This window comes from Nicotiana tomentosiformis, chromosome 5 (genome assembly GCF_000390325.3).
Source record: "Nicotiana tomentosiformis chromosome 5, ASM39032v3, whole genome shotgun sequence".
NCBI lineage: Eukaryota > Viridiplantae > Streptophyta > Magnoliopsida > Solanales > Solanaceae > Nicotiana > Nicotiana tomentosiformis.
Genome location: NC_090816.1, coordinates 44,948,973 through 44,961,244, shown reverse-complemented (window position 1 = coordinate 44,961,244; position 12,272 = coordinate 44,948,973).

Genomic DNA, 12,272 nt, shown 5'->3' with positions numbered 1-12,272 from the left:
TTCAATAAGGTCAAATAAAGCTATATAAGTCAACTCCAAATAATAAAGTTTCAATCTTTAATCAGATATCAAAAGTCAAAAAAGATCAACCCGGACACACATAGCCAAAAGCCAAGACCAAGATCAAATCCCGATGACTCTTAACTTCGCGAGACCAAATATATGATTATTTCCCAAATCCGAGTCCAAATCAGTGTTCAAAACCTCAAAATAAACTTTCTTAAATTGTATACAAAAACTCCAAATTTTACTTTAAAATTACATGTTTTAGGTATATAAATCCATAGAAATCATGATATATAATCAATGTTGCCCCCTACTTTGCATGAGTCAAAACAAGATTTAACTTGTGATTTTTCTGTTGATGATAAAAGAGAGCTGCCACTTAATATTTAAAGGTATACTAAGGTACCTATTTAATTACTAATGGTCATTTCTTTATCTGCTAACCGGTGAGATTGTGGGTAAGGGTTCTTGTTCTTCCAAGGGGAAGGTGTTAGGCATCCCTTAAAATCTACCTGAGGTAGCTCCATAGGACTTAGACTAGATTTAAAGGATTAGTTGTCTATATTATGCTTAACTAGTGTTAAAGGAGGGGTACATTATACTATATTAATTTAGAACATGATACTTGCAAAAAGGATGTGTGGTTTTAAAAGGATATCAGTTTAAAAGAGTCTTGAAGATAATGTTTTTATGTATATATAATTGAAAGAGTTTAAAACATGTACATGATGTTTATGTTTATGAAATATCACAGTGATACCATACCACATAAGTATATATATATATATATATATATATATATATATATATATATGTACATGATGTTTATGTTTATGAAATATCATAGTGATACCATACCACATAAGTATATATATATATATATATATATATATATATATATATATATATATATATATATATATATATATATATATATATATATATAAGCAGAACACCATAGGACTACAAGACAACCTATTCATTTTGTTGTAACCATATTTCAAAAGCTAAGTGTATGATTCACAATGAATAACATGTTAAGTAGGCTCAAAAGAAATCAACTTCAAGCATATATAGAGGCAGAGACATTATCAGATTTCTGTTAAGGAACCAAACACCCAAGATCATTTATCTTAAGGATAGAAAGAGTATATAGTCAAGTCTGCAACAGTTTATGAACACAAATATATTTGCCTTAACAGTCTTCAATTAGACTAATCAAAGATTGGTTTTAACTTAGGTCTTGTCTTCTAGCACACACATAGGTTAACAGTTCTAATTGAAACTCCTAAAAAGTATTAACAAAGATATAGACCAACAGCTTCAATTAAACTTCTAGGGGGTTTAAGAGAGGGCAGATTAGTAATTACAGTTAAGACTTCTGAAGAGTGTTGACCGCATTACAGGTTAATCACTATAATTGATGCTCTCTAAAGAGTTCCAACATAGATACAGGTTAACAACTTCCATTAGATCCTTCAAAGAGTATTAATAAATATTCAAACCAGCAGTCATAGTTAGACCTTCTACAGGTACTATCAGGGATACCAAACTACAACCAGAGTTTCTAAAAGTATTAACAAGGTCACATATTCACAAACTTAATTGGAACTTCTATGAGTATTAACAGGATTATAAATTAACATACTGCAATTAGAACTTCTAAAGACATTAACAAAGTTCCAGACTCACAAATTTGACTAGAACTTCTAAGAGTACTAACAGAATCTCAGACTATTAGTCCTTCTCAACTTTAAAATCAATGGCATAATCACTTCTTTCTAAGAGTTTTAATTTCACACAAATCTCATTGAGAATAAATCACGATGTTATATTTAAGTAGTAGCAACAAAAGATTCTCTTAGAGTTCACAAGCTAAGTCTAATCCATTTCGGAAAGCTTAGTGAGGTTTTAAAGACAATGCAGGCATGTATGTGATCATGAAGGCAATCAGAGGCATTGAAGAACAAAAGAAGTGCAGGTCACAAGGACACACACAAAGAGACTTAACAAGGATCATATTGTTTCAAAATAAAAGTGTTATCATCATAGGATTAGGCTGTCACTATATGAGTTTCAGAAAGGGGTAGAGGTATCATCATGTTGGGAAAATTTGTTAACCATGTTTGGGATGGGGCTTCAGATATAATGGAACTTAGCAGCAGTAATTTAGCTAAACAAATGTGACATTACAACTTAAATACATCTTGTCCATACCTCACAACTTAAGCCAAGTATATAACAATCTCAGAATATGCATCAAAATGACACAAAGATCCAACTAACTTAGGACATGCTTACATAAATAGTTATGAATTCAATCAGGTATTTAACAGAATCACAGAGGCATATCAAAGAAACAAAACATGTTTGAAGCTCATGAGCTAGTGTATCTAAACTAAGGTAACAACCTGGTTTTCAACATTAAATAGATTCATTTTTTGTTTTAGTCTAGGTTATTGAGTGTAAAGAGGAAATAAAGTATAAATCTATGGGCCGTTGATCTAGGAAATGGATGACCCGGATTAGTTGTGTTTATTTTGTGAGTATGAGAGACGAGTGACGTGGCAGGTCATGACTAGCTGAGAGGTGATGGTAAGGATTGCCAACAGGGATTAAGGGGGTTGTTTGGGTTGGGTATTTTCGGATATTGGCTTGAATATTGGGCCAAAATTGATTTAAAAGATTACCAACCCATGTTTAATTAAAGAATTGCAATCATAGCCCTTTGGCTTTTAACCTCTTTGAAATTAATTTAAATAAACTTAATTATTTTGAAATAAATATAGTAAAATTATAATTATGAAATATACTACTATTATTGTAATTAATTATTTATAAAATACTTTTTTTCTAAATTGTAACACTAATTTCGAATTATAGCATAGTAATCTAATTAATTAGGAATTAAGGAATAATTCATTAAATTAATTATAAAGCTTGTGTGGTGTATATATAAACTATTTTAATAATCTAAAAATAGTAAGCATGGTATATTATAATTTTAACATTGAATTATCAATTTCAAAATTAGTAGTACTAAATTAATCTTGTAAAAATAGGTGTTATTGATTGAAATTTTTTTTAAAATATTCATTGTAAATTATTTAGTATAAATAAATTAATTCTAAAAATGAGGGTCAAAATTGGCCGTCAACAATCAAAATCAAGTAGAAATTACTTACCTCAAGGTATGAGTGAAATTCATCTCCAAAATCATCTCTTCCCGTTTTTCAAAACTCAAAATAGTGACAAATTAGTAATTCTCATAATTCTGGACATAAAATACCCCTGATAGCATTATACTCTTCGCGATTGCGACCCCCTAGCTTATGCGTTCACAATGCACTGCCTCCAATTCTTACTATGTGAACGCAAGATACAACTTGCGATGATGATTCTCTGCCTACCAAAACCATGCGATCGTGGAACATCATACGCGATCCCGAAGCACAGGCTTCCTGCCAAAGACTTCCCTCTACGCAATCGTGGAATACCCCTTCGCAAACGCGAAGCACCACCAGTCGACCTTATGCAATCGCGGACGCACACCTCGCGATCACAAAAAGCAAAGTTTCACCTGCCATTCCTCTTCTACGTGATCGTGACACACCCCTCGCGATCATGAAGAGCATCACCGACTGCAGAAAAATTGGCAATCAACTTAGCTCAAAATGATCTGAAACCACCTCGAAACTCGCCAGAGCCTCTCAAGACTTTGTCTAATCATACTAGCTTGTCCGTATACCTTCCATGAACTTATCCAAAGTGTCCAAAACACAAATAACAACATCAAAATCAAGAATCTCGCATCAAAGCAAAATCTTCCAACCTTTTTAAGTTCAAATTTCAACCTCTGACTAGAAGCGTCGAATCAACCCGGAGTCACTCGAGGCCCGAACCAAATATACGTACAAGTCCAAAATCATCATACGAACCTATTGAACATTCAAATCACTAATTCGAAGTCGTTTACACAAAAGTCAAATCTTGGTCAACTTTTCCAACTTAAAGCTTCCAAATTAAGAATTACTCTTCCAAAACACTCCCCAATCTCTCAGAAATCAAAACCAATCATATGCGCAAGTCATAAAACATATGAACTTACTTAAGATCTCAAATTACAAAACAGAATGCTAGAACTCAAAATGATTGGTCGGATCATTACATTCTCCCCTGCTTAAATATACGTTCGTCCTAGAATGTGGCAAGAATCATTCAAAAGCCGTCAAATAGATGCATAAGCTCATCATACACATTCTCACATGTGATATCATGTCACCTCAATCCATACAAACTCGTAAACACATTATGAGCCATTGAACCCAACTTCAATACTTCGAACATCCTCTAAGATTTGATGGTTGTATATACTCATTATATTTATCTCAACAAGTTGTATCAAGTCATAAATATAATTCCAAGATATAACCACATATGTACCCCATAAGTCATATACCTATAGCAATAGCACAATAATTATTCATTACCAAACCCAGTATTAGTAAAATATCTCATCTCAAATAAATCATTGTTTTAAGCCTTCACATCACTACTAATGATGAAAGAAACCTATAGAAACTCATAATCACCCATTATATCAACAAGTCATGGATCTCTTTCTCGTCCGGTAAGAACCATTGCTTGTCCTAGGCTGCCTAAAAGCATTCTCTTCCAAATATACTCTTATGCAAATCCAATCGCGCATTCCAGGTCCATAAACTTCATCTCATGTAGTACAAGTTGCTCGACCAACAAGTCACGCCAAATTTTAGATAGAACCTCAAACGACATGGTTTGTACCATATAAATAATAATTCAAATATCACAAATCTATAAAAACACAACTTATTATCCAATGGCTTCCCTTATATGCGGTGTTCTTCTAAACCAGTCTAGGAGTGGTCCATTATACAATAAGAAAGCAAACTCAGGAAAACTTCACTAATGTACCCAAACCTCCTGGCATAACTACCAAAATGACATGGTGAGCTGTCACTCCATCCAATCCGACAGTAGCAACATCCCATATAACTATCACCCTTTTCGGTTGACACATAATGTTGTATAAGCAAATCTGACCCATAACAATCCAATCATTTGACAACCAACATGATTCCATATTCCTCTAAAGTAGTAATAAGCCTTACATAAGCTAATAAGGATCCATTTTAACTTCCACTCATGAACATAAGAAACCTCTAACTCACCGGCCTCAACTGTGAATATATATACATGCAACTCGTTATCAACCCAATTACCAACGACACTACTCATGATTAGCTACAACCTCATGGAACCCAATGCAATGAATATACAAATCCTTGAGCCTCTAAAGTCCTTCCTTAACTTGTTCATATCCCAACACACAAAAATAATGTCAACAACCTCTCAAGACATACTCCTCAAATCAAGACCTCTAAGAAGGATATATCACTAGACCTAAGCAGACCATATCACACCAAATACCAAAAAAAACACAAGCTCTACATGCACAAATCTCCTCAAGTCATCCATCGCAAACACACATACGACTAATTATCTAACTATTAACACACTTCTGCTATTCACAACTCCAAGAGATAGTCTCACCTCTAGAAATCCAATCTCTATACCTCAAAAGTACAAGATTCCTTATCCTAGCGAACATGCCTAATCAAACACAATTCTGAAGTCGCATATACAAGGATCTCGAAATGTGCATTTCTAGAGATTCATCCATGTCAGTTAACTAAAATCGGGACCTCAACAACTACTATCATACAAATATCGTAGTGTTTAGTCGAACTGCCCATATACCCCATTAGTAAGCATACTCTGCAACAAATTCTCTTTCTTGGTGATGTTGAAATCAGTACTACTATATCTCTTAAACAACCTAAATTATCTGTGCTACCTCTGATCTAACCATAATTCTTCCAGAGTATAGAAACGTGAAACACTGGGTGAACACCTGATAAAGTAGGTGGCAATGCAAGTTTGCACTCTCTCAAGCACCTCAAAAGGGCCAATATATCGAGGGCTCAACTTGCCCTTCTTTCTGAACCCCATCACACCCTTCATGGGCGAAACTCTGAGCAAAACCTTCTCACCCACCATATATGCAACATCACAAAGCTTCCAATCAGCATAAATCTTCTTCTTGGATTGTGCTATACAAAGCCGCTCCTAGATCACCATCACCTTCTCCAAGGAATCACAGACTAAATCAGTTCCCAACAACGTAGTCTCCTCAGGCTCAAACCAACCAATGGAGAACGACATCTCCTCCCATATAAGGCCTCATAAGGAGCCATCTGGATACTCGACTGGAAGTTGTTGTTGTTGTAGGCGGACTCTGTTAACGTAAGAAACTGATCCCATAAACCTCCAAAATCAATGACACATGCACATAATATGTCCTCCAGTATCTGAATAGTGAGCTCGGACTGCCCGTCCGTCTGAGGATGGAATGTTGTACTCAACTCAACCCGTGTGCCCAACTCTCGTTGCACCGCTCTCCTAAATTACGATGTGAACTGAGTGCCTCGATCTGAGATAATAGATACGTGCACACCATGAATGTGAATAACCTCATGAATGTAAATCTGAGCCAGCCACTATGAAGAATAAGTAATCATCACCGGAATAAAGTGTGCAGACTTAGTCAACTGGTCCACAACAACCCAGTTTGTGTCAAATTTCTTCAAGGTCCGCAGTAAGCCTACCACAAAATCCATAGTAATGCGCTCCCACTTCCACTCCGGTATCTCTAATATCTGAATCAACCCTCCCAGCTTCTGATGCTCATACTTCATCCCTTGGCAGTTCAAACACCGAGAGACATAAGCAATGATATCCTTCTTTATTCTTCGCCACCAATAATGTTGTTTCAAGTCACAGTACATCTTAGTGACACCTGGGTGAATGGAATAGCGCGAGCTGTGAGCCTCCTCAAGAAACAAATATCTCAAACCCTCAACATTTGTAACACAAATCCGACCTTGAAGCCGCATAACACCATCATCACCAATCACAACCTCCTTAGCACCACCCTGATGCACTATATCCTTTAATACCAACAAGTGAGGATCATCCAACTAGCGAGCCTTTATACGCTCCAACAACAATGAATGTACCACAACATAAGCAAGAACACGGCTGGGCTCCGAAACATCCAATCTCACAAACTGATTAGCCAAAGCCTGAACATCCGTGGCCAGTGGCCTCTCTACTATTGATAAATATGCCTAACTGCCTATACTCTCAGCCATCCTACTCAACATATCAGCCACCATATTAGCCTTCCCTGAATGATATAGTATGGTGATATCATAATCTTTTAGCAACTCTAACCATATCCGCTGCCATAAGTTAAGGTCCTTCTGCTTGAATAGATGCTGGAGACTTTGATGATCAATATAGACCTCATATGGAACACCGTATAGATAGTGCCTCCAAATCTTCAATGCGTGAACAATGGTTGCCAACTATAGATCATGCACATGGTAATTCTTTTTATGAACCTTCAACTACCGGAATGCGTAGGCAATCACCCTACCGTCCTACATCAACACCGCGCCAAGTCCAATACGCGACACATCACAATACACGATGTAAGATCCAGAACCTGTAGGCAATACTAACACTGGGGTTGTAGTCAATGTAGTCTTGAACTTCTGAAAGCTCACCTCACACACGTCGGACCATCTGAAAGGAGCACCCTTCTGGGTCAATCTAGTCAAAGGTGCAGTAATGGATGAGAAACCCTCTACAAAACGATGATAATAGCCTGCCAAACCCAAGAAGCTCTGAATCTCTGTAGATGAAGACGGTCTAGGCTAACTCTGAACTGACTTAATCTTCTTTGGATCCACCTTGATCCCCTCACTAGACACTATGTGGCCCAAGAATGCCACCGAATCATGCCAGAACTCACACTTGGATAATTTAGTATATAGCTTCTTCTCCCTCAAGGTCTGGAGTATATTCCTCAGATGTTGCTCATGATCCTCCCCATTGCATGAGTACACCAATATATCATTAATGAATGCTATGATGAAAGAATCAAGATACGGCTAGAACACACTGTTCATCAGGTGCATAAAGGCTGCTGGGGCATCGATCAACCCAATAGCCATCACAAGAAACTCATAGTGACCATAGCGGGGCCTGAAAACTGTCTTCAGAATATCTGAATCTCGGATCTTCAATTGATGATACGCCAACCTCAAATAAATCTTCGAGAACACTCTGGCACCTTGAAGCTGATCAAATAAGTCATCAATGCATGGTAGTGGGTACTTGTTCTTAATTGTAACTTTGTTTAGCTGCTTGTAGTTAATACACATCCTCATAGTACCATCCTTATTCTTCACAAACAGAATCGGTGCACCCCAAGGCAACACACTGGTCTTGATGAAGCCCTTATCAAGTAACTCCTGAAGTTGTTCCTTCAACTCCGCTGGTGCCATGCGATACGGTAGGATAGAAATGAGCTGAGTGCCCGGCACCAGATCAATACCAAAATCAATGTCCCTGTCGGGTGGAATGCCTGGCAAGTATACACGAAACACTTATGGGAAGTCTCTCACTACCGGAACTGACTCAACGGTATGAGCATCAGCACTAACATCCCTCACGAAGGCTAAATATGCTAGATGACCCTTCTCAACCATCCATGGAGCTTCAAATATGAAATCACCTTACTGGGAACATGATCCAAAGAGCCTCTCTAATCCAATCTCAGCAACACCAACATCGCCAATATTACAGTCTTAGTGTGACAATCCAGAATAATGTGATAGGGTGACCTCAAACAGCTTGAGTCCCATCCCTAGCTGGCTGTGCGGGTGATGTAGCTACTGGTGCTGACATCATAGGCTGAGAGCTATGCTGTGGGACCCTAATCAATAGTGTGGGGCAATCCGTCTTGAGATGACTCAAGTCCACTCATAACAACCCCACCTCACCCTGACCAGATGGAGCACGGTAGGAACTCTATGTCAGCATCGCACTGAATAATGACTGAGCTGGGCAAGCACTGTGTCTACCATGGCTAACTGAAGTACCATGACAGGCTGCTTGAACGGGCCTATACGGATGATCTCTGCTGTAATATGACTGGCCTCCAGATGAGGCACTGCTGAAACCACCTAAACCATGAGGCCTTTTGGCCTCCTGCTCCTCATGTTCAAGACTGCGGACCTGCTCTAAGCATCTAATAATCTCGACCACCTGGTCAAACCTAGCATACGTCTCAGCCTCTCGAGGCACACCGTAATGCAAACCATATGTGAGGCCATCAATGATGCTCCTAATATTCTCCCTCTCAGTGGGAACCAACCATATAACATGACGTGCAAAATATTTCAACCTCATCTCGTACCAGGTCACAGTCATATCTCCCTGGCGTAGCTGCTTAAACTTCATACATAACTCCTCTCTATAAGTCTATGGAAAAAACCTCTCTAAGAAGATAAATGAGAACTCATCCCACATAAGTGGTGCTGCGCCATAGAGCCTGCCTAACTCAATAGTCTACCACCATTTGTCGGCTTCCCCTGTCAACTCAAAAGTAGTAAAGGAAACCCCACTGGTGTCCAAAATACCAGCTTTGTGAAGAATTTGTTGACACCGATCTAGAAAAGCTTGAGCATTCTCTGACTCTGATCCGCTGAACTCTAAAGGATTAAGCCTCCCAAACCGCTCCAACCTCTTCTTCTCCACATCACTCATAGGTGGACCAACCTCGGTCCGAGCAACAGTAACCGGCTGAACTAGTAACGCTTCCGGCATCTGATGACCCTTACTTAGCTGCTCTTGAGTACGAGCGACAGGGGTCTGGGTACCTCCCCCAGCCTGTGAGGTAGCTGGTGCAACTGGGATCAAAACTGCTTGAGCCAGGGTCATGCACACAATCAAAATTTAGGCTAAGCCTCCTGAAGGCCAGGAATAATAATAGGAACTGCCGGTGCCTGAGCTGGCCCCACCGGCTAGACAATATATGGTACCGGCTCCTCCGCTGGAGCAACTGGTGGCTGCACAAGTGTTGCTCTGGTTGTAGTGCGAGCCCCACCTCGGCCTCGGCCTCTCGCAGCCCTAACTGGTGGTAGTGGTGGCCATTCGCCTGATCTGGTCGCACGTGTCCTCACCATCTGTGAGAGAATAGAAGAGTCAAGTTTAACTTTCCGAAATAACAAATCCGCACGACAAAAATGCAAGAAAATAAAGTTTCCTAACAGTTCGGTAGCCTCTCAAAGATAAGTACAGATGTCTCAGTACCGATCCGCAAGACTATACTAAACCTGCTCATAACTCATAATACCTACGAACCTAGGGCTATGATACCAACTTGTTCACGACCCAAAAACCCAACCATTCGTGATGGCGCCTAATGCACTTGCTAGGCAAGCCAAACATGCCAAAACAAACTATAAATACTAAAAACAACTGAATGATACAAGTCTAAAAGCTTTAACACAACATAATATTACCAATACAAGGTAAATACCCCAGAACTGGTAAATACAAAGTCATGAGCTCTAATATAGAAATACGTCTGAAATGATCAAATGCAATACTGTCTGAAGTAAAGACAATAGTACATAAGAAAAGAGATGCCAAGACGCGGTCGAGAATGCAGTTCTACCTCGTCTCTCAATTATGCTATAAGCCTCAGCTACTGATGACTGGGTCCGACACCTAGATTTGTACAATTAAGTGCAGCGTGTAGCATGAGTACATCCGACCCAATATACTCAGCAAGTATCATAACTAACCTCGGCGAGGTAAAAAAAGCAAGAATTGTAAATAATACTTGCTATAACCTGTACAGTTTCATAAACTCAACAAGTACAAAATATTAATGTGATCAAGTCATAAAACACATAAATGAACCATACGTGTGTGCAAAATTACTCAAGTTCTCTTCTCAGTCAATAATACAACATATAAAGATGATATGCAAATAAATCAGGTAATTAACCATGAAAATTGCAAGTAAAGTTGAAATGCAAAATCCAAAACAAACACTAGCCAAAATTTCCTCAATATTTCCATATCTGTACCAAACCACTAATTAGTTTTCCTCAAATTCGCGTGTACACCATCAATAAGGCACATGAGAGGGTGACCCTAGGGGAATGGATCCATATCCACACGCAGCATGACCAATTCAATGTGCTATCAGCCTGGCGTGGTCACATGCTCAATATCAAAATCTACCCGACATGGTCACATGCATAACAACACAATCCGTCCGGCGTGGTCATATGCATAGCAACACAATTCACTCGGTATAGTCACATGCATAACAACATAATCCGTCCGGCATGGTCATAGGCATAACAACACACTTCGCCCGACATAGTCACAGACATCCAGTCCAAATCATATCACACAGAAGTAAGTATACAAGAATACATATATATATGATGAATAAATATCAGATTTCATGCTCCTGGACTAGTATAATGATATGCTATAGTGTAGGAATGTGTAAAGTGTGCTATCATAGCTCAAATCAGCAATTTCATTACATAAATAGCAATTATCAAGTTCATTCAGGGAATTAGCCTCTATGTAATCTCAAACATAGATTAAATAGTTCGCAACAAGGTTACAAATATGAGAAACATCACAATGTTAAAGCTTAACAATCAATACAAGGTATATCATAGCCTAAGCACTACCCTGAACATGGATAAATACCCCGGTGCTTACACATGGGCTCAAACCCCACACATATACACACCCATAGCACGTAGTTATCACAAATAACTCAGGCAACTAATGCCTCAACTACTTTTAGGTAAGATACTTACCTCAAGCAAGCCAAATCACTCCTCTAACAAGCCCTTCTCACATGTATCAATCTCCGGACGACCCGAATCTAGCCAAATTAACTTAGTATAATCAATAAAAGCCATAGAAAATGATTCCAAAAGATAAAGCAAAGATCTTTAAGTAAACCCAAAAAGTCAACCCCGATCCCGCACCTCAAAACTTGAAAAAATTCACAAATTCTGAACACGCATTCGATTACGGGTCCAACCATACCAATTTCATCCAATTCCGACTTCAAATCGACCTTCAAATCCTCATTTTTCACTTCAGGAAAGTTTTTACTAAAATCCCCCATTTCTTTACTTTAATTCATCAATTAAATGCTAAAGCAAAGATGGAATCATGAATAATAACAAATCCAAGTCAAAAACACTTACCCCAATCCAAAGCGTGAAATCCCCTCCAAAATCGCTCAAAATCGAGCTCTCTAACTCTAGATA